Below are 14,521 nucleotides of genomic sequence, written 5' to 3'. Positions count from 1 at the left end.
AACCCTTTTTTGTCCCACCCTGTATTATTGTTGAACATGAAAGTAAAATAAACTATTATGTTGCCAACTCATTTTTATCTTGGATTTTGCTGATAAATGCAGGTGAGCTTGATTTTAACAAACATAGGATGTGTTTTTGCAGAAGAATTTGAACATAACAGCTAGTGTAGCAATGTATCCTATGAAATTACTGAACTTCATAAATGTAGAAAGACATTTTTCAGTCATCTAAGCAGAAAAGTCGACTATTTCAAATTGAACCCAGCAACTTTGGGGGGGTGTTGCTTTGCTAAATTAGCATTCAGCCTATGTAGGGAGGAAGCAGTGACCCCTTCATCCGTTGAATAGACTTCCTTCCAGTCCCCTTTTGTTCCCAGAACTCTTGGATATCACCATGGAAATGCATGACTCTTCAATTCAATGCCACTCATGTTAAAAGTTCTGTGTGAGTGAGGATGATCGCTTGCTGCATCGATAAATATCTGATTAATTTCCACAAGCTATCAGTTCACCATTCCCCCATCACTGCATCACAGCTGGATCCTGACTTCCCACCCTGCCATTGGGAGCCTGAGATGGGACAACACTGAATGGTCCCATTCATTTAACCTTCTGGACACTCTTTCTTTGCTGTGGGGACTCTTTTCTTTCTCAAGCTGAATCTACTTGCTTTTTTCTCCTGATTTCAACTGTGAGTAAATATATTCTTGGGTTTTGTATGGTTTTGGTCGAGTAATCCAAATATGTTTCCTGGAGACCTACTTTGTCCCAGGTACTCTTCTAGAGTCTGGAAATATAAATATGAGTAAGAGGCACAAGGTTCATGAGCTTGTGGGGCTTACTTTTGGTAAAGTGAGACTGGAGTGAGTAGCATGGGAAAGACAATATGCAATTTAAAAAATAAACAAATAGCACAAACAGAGTTTTTAAAGGAGCTGGGGTAGATGGGGGAGTTAAAATCACTTGTCTCCCTCATGTCCTACCACCTGAGCAGAGTGCTCCCAGGGTTCTCATCTTTGTAGCGTGTTCTGCAGACCTCAGCACAGCTCCCTGGTAACGTCAAGGTTGTACAGAACAGCATGGTCACCTTTGGCTTTGCGAAAACTTCTCTAAGATCATCTGGATTCGGGCCTACTTCAAATAGTTTTAATTTGTTTTCACATTAATTTGTCAATCTACATTTCAAAATATTGGAACTCCATTTCCTCTTGGTAAGCGGAGCCGAGATGAAAAGCCTTTCGCGTATGAGAACCTCCCAACAGGTTCTTGGCATCAGCCCCTGGTGTCCCACCTGTGCCTGGCGTTAGTAGCGGAGACAGTGCCTGGGCTGCCCTAGAATTACGTCGCTGTTTTGAACAAGCTCTAGTGGTAGATCAGGCAATGGTCTGTCTTTAATCCCTGCCCCCCACACCCCCCCATACACTCATATTTTAAAGAGAAAGGACTTTGCCCTGGAAGAATACAGCGTCTGAAACACATGGCCAATTGGGCAAATTTAGAAGCCAATTTTGCAGAAACCTGAGGCGCACATCGCGGGCTTGTCCAACCACATTTTGCCTTCCTGCCATCTGGGTCGCGCCTCGTGTGTCCCTCAATGGGAAAGACTGGACTGGCTGCAGGAAGCTATTTTTCCACCTCTTGCTTCGCTCACAGTGACTGGAGCTTTGGAAGGAGGCCAGGGAGGCGACCACGTGCTTGGATGGTTACGACGCTCTGCTCCTTCGTCGCCTCCTGGGCGCCAACATGAGCCGGCCCAGCGCGGCGGGAGGAACCTTTTAAACAGAGGTGACATGTGGGGCCCGAGAGACGGCAACCCCAGACCAAACATTCAGATGACACTTTGTGGACATTTCTCTCTGGCCTTGAGTGAGCGATTGCTGAGGCAGGTTTGCCGTTTCCGCCCGGGGCTCACACTAGGCACGAAGTGGTCAGCAAAAGATGAAGATGGCATAAGATGGGAAAACTTCGTGTTTAGCTGAAGGCCCATGTCCAGGTTCCGTGCAGAAAAAGGTGGAAGTGAAACGTGGGTTGCAGGGGAAATGTTTTGCAAATATCACCTCTTCGTGGGTTTCCCTCTCGGTGGACACGATGAGCCAAAGCAAACCCCTTGCGAGGTGTCGGCACAAAGCCCCCCCTGAATCCGTAGGGCTCCCTCCCCCGCTGTCAGGGCGCCCGTGTCATTCATAACCGACTGCCGGGTGTGCAGGAGTGTTCATACCTGGGTGCTTAATTTCTCGTGTCAGCCTGACAGGACCACCGGGCCCAGCCATTTGGGTAAGGATGACCGAATATTGGGCCTGTAGACTGAGCACAGCAGCTTGCCCCTCTCGTGTGCATGAGCCCATCCGGCCAGGGGAAGGGTGCTTAGGACAGAAAGGCTGGCCCTCCCGAGGGAGAGGAGGCTCCTCACTTACTGCTGATGCTGGGACACCCCTTCTTTCCTGCCTTGGCACGTTTCTCAGCTTTCAGAAGGCTCTTCCCTTCCTTGGCTTTTTCTCTGGTTCTCATTTCCCCCGGCAAAGGGTCTTTGTTAATCTGAATCTGTCCCCCTGCTCATCCCAGTGAGGACCACCAGGTTCCAATCAGTTATCCCCATAAACAAGGGTCTAACATTTCCCTCGCCTAGTTGTCTTTTCCTAGCACATTTAAGTTTAATACCAAAGTGTAACATCTCAAGCACTGGAGTAAGTACTTTCCCATTCGCTCTTTATTCAGGCTTTATAATAAAATGGCAAGCGGAATGATATTCTCTCTGACTTACATATGAGTAAAAATGAGGCTTGGGGTGTTAAAATGAATTATCCAAGGTCACCCAGCTGGTAAGCAGAACTAGAATTTAATCTTAAATTTGCTGGACTCCGAGACCAGGTTCTTGGTATCAGACCCTGGATCCTGGAGTCAGGCTCAGGTAGCAATGAACATCTCAGAGAAAGGAGAGGTGACAGACGAATACAAGTGAAAACAAGTCCAGCTCTGTCTTCACTCTCTTATTTAACAGTCTGTCCCCTCTCAGGTCTGTCTAACCTCGCTCTGGCCCGGTCTGGCTGCACGCTGTCCCAGATGCATCCATTCATGTTCACGGCTTCAAATAGCTCAGAAATGCATGCTCTGAGTGGATGGCACCGTTCCTTCAGAGTTCTCTCTCCTTCCCCTCCTCCGTTTCTTTATAGCCACTCCTGTCCTTTGTCTCCTCGCCTCCCTTCCCCCAGTGCTTCACCTCCAGGTGAAGTTCAAGGCTCTTCTCCCCAGAAAACCTGCCCTGAGCGAGCCTGCCCTCCTCAGATGCCTCACCTGAGATGTAGCCAGTGATGAACTCTTTCCTAAATATCGTTTGTCTGATTTTTCCAAATGGGCTGTAAGCTTATAGACAAGACCTGTGGGTAAAACATTTCCTCCTGTTAAGAACATGTTACTGCATCCATCATAGCAGCCAAGTAAATTTGGAATAATTTTCAGCTTAGGTGTATTTCTTGAAATTTAGCCATATATTTCTGAGGCATCGCTTAAGTTGCTTCCACCAAAGATCAAGATTTTGTTGAAAACATGGATAAAACTGGCATTTTCAGAGGTATATGGGTCCGCCCTTACCTCCTGGTACCTATCCAGTCTCCATCTTGCCTAACATCTCTCAGTACCAAGAAGTATTTCATTAATTTGGAACCACCTATGTTTTCTATAATAACAAGAATGAACTCTGAAATTCCACTGGGGGGAAAAAAGGGCAGCTGATTATCTAAGTGTTTTTTTATGCACAGCAACCTAATTTTTCATTGCAATTAAAAAATTGCAAAACATGATACTCCACACAAAACTGTCGATGCATAATTTTTGTTTAATTTTGTGAAATGCTCTGGGCTCATATTCGGAAGAATTCCTGTATTTTCCATCAGCTAAGATTTTTTGTTTCATTGCTAGCACCCTGGAACCTTGTATGTTGTTGAGATTTGATGGTGACCTCACAGGTACCTTATTAATAATAAACCAGAGGGGCTCAGCAGAGCCCGGGTTTGGGGTAATAAATCATACTGTAAGTAAATGCCATGTTTGCAGTTTTGGAGTTCAGAGGAGTATAATAACCGAGATTGAGGCTCTGGCATGTAGAGGGAGTGACGAGGGTGAGCGCTGGTCTTTCATAGGTCTGGCACGTGCTTATGGTTATTAATTACTTTTACGTTTTACATTGCTAATTGCCATTATTCTTACCAGTTACAATGTAATTGAATTTAAAAAATGAAGCCTCCAATGTCAGGTCCAGGTATTAGATTGTGCCTCTGCCCAAGGAAGTACTGGCACAGTTTAAGTTATTTGAAGTGATGGGTAATAAGGCAAACTTCACGGTGACTAATGGTACCCAAGGCAACAAATATTCCTAGTGGGGGAGTTCAGGAGTTTATAAAGGAGAAATGCGATCATGGAAAGTTAGCATGTGGATTTTTGCTAGTCGATTAACCACCCTGCAATTCAGTTGTTCTGTTTATCAGAAAATGTCCTCCAGTCACTAAGGCAGATAACTGCTGGTGTCCTTCCATGTCCATATGCTTTTAAGACAAAGCCTATTTTCCATGTATTTTGTGCGTAGGTGACGAAGGTGGTGGCATCTGTTTAAGGCAAGTCTTCAGTCACCAAAGCATCGCTCTCTGGGCCATTTAGCATAGTCACTGTTTCCCAACAACTCGAACATGGGCCTCGTGGATATGCTAAGGCAAATGCTGAGCCTTTCTCATGCACATGCGCATAAGCATAAATGCACTAGGGCTCGCGCATGAATTGGGGAGCAGAGGCAGGAGATCCCTGTATTCCTGCTTTAATGGATCCTAGGATGGGAAGGCCTGGTGCAGGGCCACTGACTGGTGGCCCAGCTACATCACCTCCCCGCCATGCTGTGTATGTTCATAAGAATGAATCCTGGTTACTGAGAAAGGTTGGGCTGTGTCTTTGGTACTTTCTTAAGAAGGCAGGTAGATGGGGGATGCATTTGGGGTTAAAACTTTCAAGCAAAATCATCGTTCTTTAAGCTTTCTAGAACAAACTTTAATAGTGAAAGTGCTCTTTATCACAGTGAGAGTTTAGTCCTTGGTTTTAAGGGTTGAGTAAGGAGCTTCTGTAAATGGAAGGTCCACCTGCCCAGGGCTCCCTCCATATGTAGGACCCTGGAGCATTGGCGGTTTTGAGAGTCCCCACCCCCTCGCGTGGTTAGAAAGCTCCACGTGGTCAGTCCCGCACTTTCCTGCGAAAGGCCAAACTGCCCCCCATTCCGCCATCCACACCTCGAAGCATCGGGCTTCCCCAAGGCCTCCCTCCTCACCATCCTCACTACCTGAGGCCTCGTAATTCTCAAAGAGGAATTCATCTGGGAGCCCGAATTTTACATAATCGTAAATCTCTTTTTAAAGGTGAGAGACCAGAGGTTATGAGAAGGACAGTGATCCTTCTAACGCTCGTCAGCACTGGCATTGAGAACGAAAGCCAGCCGGGTGCTCTCAGAATCGGTCCTCACCCAGCACTGGGAACCCAGATCCTTGGGATTTAGCAAACCCGTCGTAACTGCTTGGGGCAGAAAGCAGCCTGAGGACAGCATCACTGGCCCCGTGAGGGAGAAGCCTGCTCACGGATCCCTCAGAGGTTCACGTCTAATGGGTGTGTTTTCTCTGGTGCCTCCCTGCAAGGCACGATCTGTTAACAGCATCATTGAAATTTCAGTATTTTGTTCCAGTGTCACAGTAAGTGCTCCGGTGGCAGCGTGGGCTCTCCTGGGCTGCGTCTCTCTTTCTGCGCTGTGGAGACACACGGCACATACATTGTCATCATATGGTTGCTACAAAGTGAGAGAGCCTGAGTTTCCACCCCTCGTCTGCGCGGAGCAGGGCCGCGAATCCTGCCGGGGTGTAATAACAATCTATAAGTAAGCCAGTCATGGTAAAACCTATCAGAAATGGGGCAATATGTGAAAATTCGTCCCTCAAGCACACCAAAGTTGTCATCAGAGTGAGTTAGCTGCCAATTAACTTCTCCATCTCACACAAAGGGCCCAGGATTCTAGTGCAAAAATAAAATCAGTTAATGCATATGTACTGTCTATGAACAATAAGTTGGAAACAAGAACTGAACACACCACTTACTGCTTTTCAGCGCATGTCACCGTCTTAGGAGTGCTGCCGCCCAGGCTCCTGAGCGAGGGGGATCACTTTCAAGTGGGATAATAGTGAATGTTTTGTGCCTGCGAATCTGAACCTCACATTTCAGCCAATGAGCATGTACTGAGTGTGGACTCTGCTCTAGGCACTGGCTCACAAAAGCAAGCCAATGTGTTCGAAACTGTTAGCATACAACCAGTATATTTATGTTTTCAACACGCCGTTCACTTTGTACGTTGAGCATTTGGTTAATTAATGTTTGGCAAATCCACCTGTGTAGAGGATGCTGCGTGCAGCTCTCAGAGAGAGACAGAGACAGACAGAGAGCCAGAGAGAGACAGACAGACAGAGAGCCAGAGAGAGAGACAGACAGAGAGAGACAGAGAGAGAGAGAGAGCCAGAGAGGGAGCCAGAGAGAGAGCAACGGTCAGGAGAGGAGGCGATATTTGTGCTGGCTCTTGGGGGATACTTAGGGTTTATCATTTCCAGCCAGCCTATTAGTGTGTTCCTGTTCTGCCTCACTTACTCAGCTGAGTTCTCTCAAAAACAAAGAGATAAACAAAAATAGCAACAGTCACCTTTGTAGCCGGCCTCCCCACCCTGAGCCTACGGGCTCTAAGGAGCTCCTGCAGCACTTGGGCTCTGTAACACAGGAGTCTGCACGTCTGTCCAGCGTCTCCAGACCCCTGGGATCATGGGGGAGTCTCCTGAAGCTCTGTGACTGAGCGAACCCAAGAACCTCATGTCCTGCTCTAAGCTCGTGAGCGAAGGGCGCGGTCACAGAGGGGAGGGCCCAGAGCGCTTTCCTTCTGCTTACAACCACTCTCTCCCCTTCACAGCAGCCCAGGCCCTGGGGACTCCTCCAGGAAAGCCTCCGTGCACATGCACGACTACTGCCCAGCTTCTCCCCCAACCCTTCCCTGAGCTCCGTGCCTTTGGAAGGAGTGCTGTCACCTAAACCCTCGCCGATCACCCCTCCTACTTTTATGCTTTGATGATTTTTTTCAGACATATAACTCAACAAATATTTATTGAGCCTACTGCATTCTAGGTATTATCAGGGAAGCTTTGAAACAGCACTGAATTAAAAAACAAAATTTTTTTCCGTCTTTGAGTGTACCAGGTATTGTGGGGAATAAGACAGTAGACAGATACATAGCAGATGCAGTAATAAGTCCCTTGGAGAAAACCAAATGGCAACAAAAACAAGTGCTGAGTACCGTGTAATATTAGAAAAGATGATCGGGGAATGCTTCGCAGAGAAAGAACAGCTGAGCAAAAATCGGAAGGACATATAGTTAGACAAGAATTTATTAAGCAGATATTGTCTTACTACCTCCTGAGATTGTAAAATAAATAGATAGATGATAGATGGAAACATAGATAGATGGAAACATAGATAGATGATAGATATAGATGATTGATAGATAGATAGATGATAGATAGATAGATAGATAGATAGATAGATAGATAGATAGATAGATAGATAGATGATAGATGATAGATATAGATGATAGATGATATAGATAGATAGATAGATAGATAGATAGATAGATAGATAGATAGATAATAGATAGATAGATAGATGATAGATAGATAGATAGATAGATAGATAGATAGATAGATGATAGATAGATGATAGATATAGATAATAGATGATTAGATAGATAGATAGATAGATAGATGATAGATAGATGATAGATATAGATAATAGATGATTAGATAGATAGATAGATAGATAGATAGATAGATAGATAGATAGATATAGATAGATAAATAGATGATAGGTAGGTAGGTAGGTAGGTAGGTAGGTAGGTAGGTAGGTAGATGATAGATAGATAGATAGATAGATAGATAGATAGATAGATAGATAGATAGATAATAGATAGATGATAGATAGGTCTCTTGTCTCTATTTCAGTCCTAAATGCAGAGTCAGGTACATAGTGCTTATAAAAAAATGAATAGTTGAAAACATGAGAAAATGAAAGCTGTTTTATATTTTCTAAGCTTTTTCAGTCTTAGTTCCCACTCCCCAAAAATGTTAAGGTAGAGGCAGTAATGGAAATCACGTATTTCATGAATCCTCCGTATTTCTCAGGCTTCTTCGCAGGTAGCAGGGACAAATGACTGGTTTTATCCAATAAAACAGGAGCAGAAGTGACATGTATCACCGTGAGCCAATAGATTTAAGAGATAAAGCATGGGCCTCCAAGTTTTTCTTCTCCTGTAGTGGAAATCTTGACCGCCACATGTTGAAATAGAAATGGGTCACTGGCGGAGGGAGAGCCCAGTTCGCTCGCAGCAGATCTCAGAGGGGACCCTCTCTCCTCGGGGGAGGGGGGGCTCACGCTGAGTGTGCACTGCGGCTGGGAGTGTCTCCTCCTGGTTCGAAGAGCTGCCTGGCTGTCCTGTGAACTCCTGGGTTATGGGACCTTTAACCTGTCACTCCCCACGTGTCTCACACCACTGAGAGAAAGGATCAATAAGTGATTGATAACTGTATTGGTTGCTTAGTTCATTCATTGGTTAGTTACGTGGGCAGTTGAAAAGCAGTGAGAGGTTGAGGGTGGTGGTGGAAAAACAGATGTTTTTCCTGTTGGGAAATAAAATTTCAAGGAGAGAAAAAAAAAAGAAAGAGAAAAACAGTGAAATAAACAAAAGAAAGCAACCTAGACTGGTGAGAACACAAGTTTCCTTTTGGATTAGAGTGCAGAGTTTGAATCTAGAGTTCTCAAATCCTAGATTAATCAATCTCAGCTTTCACTGCTCTAGACGCCAAAGACCAAGCTCTCGGTAGATATACTCGTTTACAAGCAAGATAAGCTAACTCTGGATAATTTCAGCAGGAAAGAGAGGTGACTTGAGAACCAGAGTCAGAGATACAGCCAATAACATGCTCAAATTACTTGTAAACCTGATATGGTGAGGATGCCGTCGCCAGACCCCACACCGGCCCTGAGCTCTGCAGCTCGCACCACCGACACTATCCCCGGGCCCTGGAAGCCACCATGAGCGTGACTGGTGCCCAGGAAGCATGAAGCCTCCTGCCCTCAAAGCCTGTTAACGTCTCTCTACTGCTCTTTGGAGCCAACTGTCTAAGAACAGTGACCTCCCTTGGCTGCATTCATTTGTTTACCTCACCTTCACTTTGCAGCTCAGAGCACTCAGCTTCTCTTCACTCCACTGACGCTGCCCCTTGACTGAGACCTCAGTGACTTTCTAATTGGTAAACTCAAGGAACACTTTACCCAACTAAATTCTGATGCATTTAATACCCTGGATCACTCTCTTTTTCAGTGGCAACTACTTTCCTGCCCATGCCTCAAGTGCTAGTATCCCAAGGCCTTAACCTGCAAACCACAGGTCTGTTCGCTCTGCATGTCTCGGGAACCTAATCCACGCTTGTCCTGTTAATTATCACTACGGGGTAAAGACACCTTCTTCAATGTCTCTAACCCTAACTGGTTTTCCGAGCTTCAGACTTGTATATGAACACCGGAGCCCGTGGCCCGGGGAAGGTCAAGGAGCCTGCCCCAGGCAGCTCTGGAGCTCCGGCTTGTTTGCACATTTCCCTGAATATCCAGCCTAATAGAAATGGTAATTGCTCATTAGAATTCCCATGCCTCCCATGAACAGATTATAATAGAAAATCAAACAAATTAACAAATAAAGCTTGAGAGCAGGACGTAGGGTTTTGAGGAAGCGGGGCGCAATTCGTGTGGGCATCCCAGGGTGTGCTGTCTTGTTTGCGCATCTGCTTACTCTGCCCACCCCCTGCACTCTTCCACCGTCTCTCTCTTTTTCCAGCTCCTTAGTCTGCCCGAGGGAACTGAAGGATCATAAGACCCAGTTTTAGTCCGCTTGGGCTGTTATAATAGAACAGCATATACCAGCTGGCTTACAAACAATAGCATTTATTTTTCACAGTTCTGCAGGCTAAAAGTCCAAGATCAAGGCGTCAGGAGATTCGGCGCCTGATGCCGACCTGCTTTCTGGTCCTCAGATGACCGTCTCTCCCTGTGTCTTCACAGGGCGGAAGGTGGGAAGGGAGATCTCTGGAGTCTCTTGTATGGGACACAAATCCCATTCATGAGGGCATCACCCGTATGACCTCATCAGCACCCAAAGGCCCACATTGAAATATCATCACATCAGGGATTAGGTTTTAACATATGAATTGGATGGGGGCGAAGGGCACAGTCATTCGGTCTACAGCATATGGACCCAACGTATTTGTGTGTGTGTGTGTGTGTGTGTGTGTTTAATGACCTGAGTTTAAATTTAAATAACCTAAATTTCAGCTAGTCAGAGCAAAGTACAATTTCGTCTTATTTTATTTGCAGAATTTGATTGGTATATTATGAGCCAGTCACCTCCCCTGAGCAGGGAGGTGGAGATGTCAGGAGGCAGCAGTAAGTGGCAAGGCCATGGCAGGTGGCGGCAACCTCAGTTGTTGAATGAGGTTTGTTCACCAGGCTACAGAGGGGGCGGCTTGTGCTAGCAGAAGGGCGATAGCCATCCCCTGCAGGGACAATTCTGCACATGCGGGCTGTCTACTTCCTAGCTTACCAAGTTATTTTTACCAAAGAAATACATAGCTATTTTCTCAGTTATTCCATGCACAGACCCTGTGATTTAAGGGACATTATCCTCATTTCACAGATGAGGAAACTAAGACTCAAAGAAAATAAGAAATCTACTCCGAGTCACACCGCTGGCATGGACTAGAGCTAAGGCCTGAACAACGGCCTTCATTCTCAAGTACAAATGCCTTGAAATGCAGATTAATTCACGTGCAGACCCGGGAATCTCTGACGAGCAGGGCTGACTCTCGACATCAGGGCCGAGCACCCTGCCCGGTGGGCCACGTGTTGCCCACGGGAGCGCCGCTTTCCCACCTTCTGAAAGTGAAACCTTGCTTAAAGGGGAAATATTGTTGAGATCTTTGCATCTATAAAACGAACTTCTCTGTCTGTAACTCTGGATTTGTCCTTGACATTAAGCACACCATGCTTCTTAATTTTCAGTGACACTAGTTACGCCTCTGGGGTCACTCATTTACTCAGCAGAAGCATTTGAGCCCCTCCAGTGGATAAGACCGCGTGCTGGGCACATGGGAGCAACGTAAGGCCGCCCAGCCCCCACGCATTTCACCAGTGGGACCAGCGACGGATGCACGTGACTGTGCACATGTGATAAAGGGCATGCAAAAGGAACAAGCAGAAGACAGCGGGAATTCTAAGGAAAGTCACTGCCACGTGAGGATCAGAGAGAGCAGCGCTGTGCCTGTCATTTTAGTGGGGCCTCACGTGATAACGCTGACTGGTTTGGTGGGAAATAGGCAAACTTGCATGGAGTGGGCTTAGCAAAGCTCGACCTAAGCCTCAGCCCTGAGTGGACCCATCAGCTGAGGGTCTTACAGTCCATGCCCACCCAGGCTGTGTATCCACGGTGATATTGATGGGTCCTCCCCCACCCTCAGATCCATCCGCCTTCCCAGAAATGCCCAGAAATCCCGTTTGCTATCTATATGAGCCCACAGTTCTGTCTCATTCACTAGGTATAATCAATCACACACATTCACCAAGACTTGGCATTTGTTATTATAAATGCTAGATCATTATAATTTACTGTTCTTTGCCCTAGTCAACGCGTGTCTTTGTAAATAAGAAAATGAATTGGTTTTCAGTCTAGTAGATGCTATAACGGAGCTGTGTAGAAAAGTTGAAGGAGAGATGCATTTGCCCTGATCTAATCTTGAACTCAGTAGCTGTATAGGAGGAGAGATGTACATACATTTAGGGTATATTGGGAATATAATCTGGTAAATGAAATGGCAATGAGAAGTAAGACAAACAAAAAGAATTTAAGGGTGACTCACTGATTTTTGATGTGAGCAACTGAAGGAATGATTATCACTTACTGATATGGGAACCCGAAAGATGAGTCAGATTTGGGTGGAAGAAGGGTTGATGCGTAGATTACATTCCTGGAGCTGGTAGGTGACATTTGGGACAGCTTCATGGAGATGTCAAGTTCACAGCTGGAACTCAATATGAGGTCAAGAAAGATTTGAGAGTCATCACAGTGTAGATGGTATTGAAAGCCATGGGGCCTGGCTAAAATCATCGAGGGAGGGAGCCTAGAGAGAGAAGTTCAAGAATCGAGATTTGAGGCAATCAATCATAGGAGATAAATTAACATTCTGAAGCCAGCCCGGTTTAATCAGCCTCCCGAAACGTTTCTCTGGGATGCGGGTGCTCTTTACCATCGGTTTGTCTGGCTTCGCTCCGTCCCCTCCTTCCCTGAGCTCCAGGAGGCTGATGTCTAAGGAATGCTTTGAGCAGGCCCCCTGCTTTCGTGCTTCAGCTGGGATTGAACTATTAGCTGAGGTCAGCAGGAGGCTGGAGAGAAGAGGGGAAAGGTTGGAGAATTTATTTCCCTTGCTCTTTCAACGCGGGGCTCTTGGCTGTGATAAATGGCTATAATTTCTATATGTTTGCTGTGATATCAGCTAATTCCATTTAACTCCGAAGTCACATGTGCAAACACTTTCAAAAGTCAAAGCCTTTGTCCCTGCTTAGAATCCAAAGAACCAAATACCAGTTTATTACTGTCTCCCTCACTTGCCTAAAAATCCTACATTAGCTGGTACTCAGTATATGTGGTGAATGAATAAATGCATGTCTTTAGCATTTTCCAGAGACCCAGAAATGAGGTTGCATGGGTGGAAAAGCAAGTGGGAACAAAAACTAGAGTTGGGGCGCAGGGGGGAGGAATTCCTGGGAACTTGGAAAGAGAAGATGGAGAGCTACTATCGCCTTGAACACATCCCACTGACAGAATTAGCCTGGGACAGAAATGACTCAGGGCTACAACGTGGTTTATAGATCTTGACTTGGGCTTCCAGCTACCTTCCGACTCTCCAGTGTCTTGTGGGAAAAGAGCACTGAGGTTTGTGTTTCTTTTCATTTGAATCAAGTGATCTAAGAACAAAAGCAACCCCAAGCCCTGGGCTTGGATATTTTTCTGCCGCCTGTTCTGCTCCCACCATCTCCCTGGGCCGGGCAGGCCTTGTTCCAGTGGCAGGTCTGAAGTGTTAGGGTGAATTGACAAAACCAGTGAAACCAAAGCAGCATCCAAAGTGAAGAGATGGGCAAAGGGTCCCCCTCCTGTCCAGTCTTGCGCAGGAGTCCTTGTGACAGGGTGATGCCAACTTGACTTAGTGGGAAAGGGTGACAGACTCTTTCCCCATGCGCTTTACACTGGATCCCGGGCTGGCTGACCCTGCAGCTCCGTGGCGTTCAGTGATAGGGATGGAGGCCTTCTCAGGTAGTGCTGGAGTGACGGGATCAAACCGCTGGGCCGGCTGTGGGTTCGCCCTGACAGGCTCATGCTGACGGGCCCTGGCCTCCAGGTCAGGAGCCCTCCGCACCAGCACTGACTCCACTCCATTCCCTGACAGCGCCAGGGAGCCCCAGCCGTGCCCGTGGCTGATGTCACGCAACATGGCTCTCCAGCCACATTCCTTTCGTCCAGAAGCTGATGTTCTTGTTGATCATGGCTGTGTGAAATCCTCAGCACCATAGAAAATGCTCTCTGCCTGAATGTGGAAATAAGCTGAATTTTTGAATCAAAGTCATTTTGCAAAATGGATGCTTAGAAGGACCATCTCCGAAATCATAAAAACCAGATATCTTGTCAGTGATGAGTTTGCCCCAGGCCCTTTCTCGGAGATGCTACTATTCTAGCAAACAAACAAGTCCCGGGCGAAGCGAGCGGGGTGGCATTGATCGATGCACAGTCTCCCTGTTTCCCCGTTTATGGAATCTGTGACATCGGCAGTGCCCGCAACCATCTGGCAGACTTTGTTTGTGTGAGATGTACGTGTGTTGAATATGCAATTTTGCCAAACAGTGAGTACTATTATTTTTCATAGTCAACGTACAAAGATACTTATTTCAGCTTCATTGAGGCATAATCAATATATAGGATTGTAAGATATTTAAAGTATATCCTGATGACTTGATATACATAGGCATTGTGAGAAGGTTCCTCCCATTTAGTTAATGAACACATTCATCGCCTCACATATTTATCTTCTTGTGTGCGTATGTGGGTGTGAGGTCACGTAAGTTCTGCTCTCTCCAAATTTCAATTCTCCAATAGTGTTATCAATGATAGTCACATGTTATGCATTAGACCCTCAGATCTTAATCAAGTTATAGCTGAAAGTTTGTACCCTTTTGCCAGTCTCTTCCTAGTTCCCTAACCCCCCACTCCCTGGCAACCAGTTTTTCACTCTGTTTCTACGAGTTTGACTTTTTTTTTTTTTTAAGATTCTATGCAGTATTTGTTTTTCTCTGACTAACTTATTTCATTTAG

The sequence above is a fragment of the Miniopterus natalensis genome, chromosome 13, assembly GCF_054644295.1.
Source record: "Miniopterus natalensis isolate mMinNat1 chromosome 13, mMinNat1.hap1, whole genome shotgun sequence".
Lineage (NCBI taxonomy): Eukaryota > Metazoa > Chordata > Mammalia > Chiroptera > Miniopteridae > Miniopterus > Miniopterus natalensis.
This window is presented reverse-complemented; position numbering follows the sequence as displayed.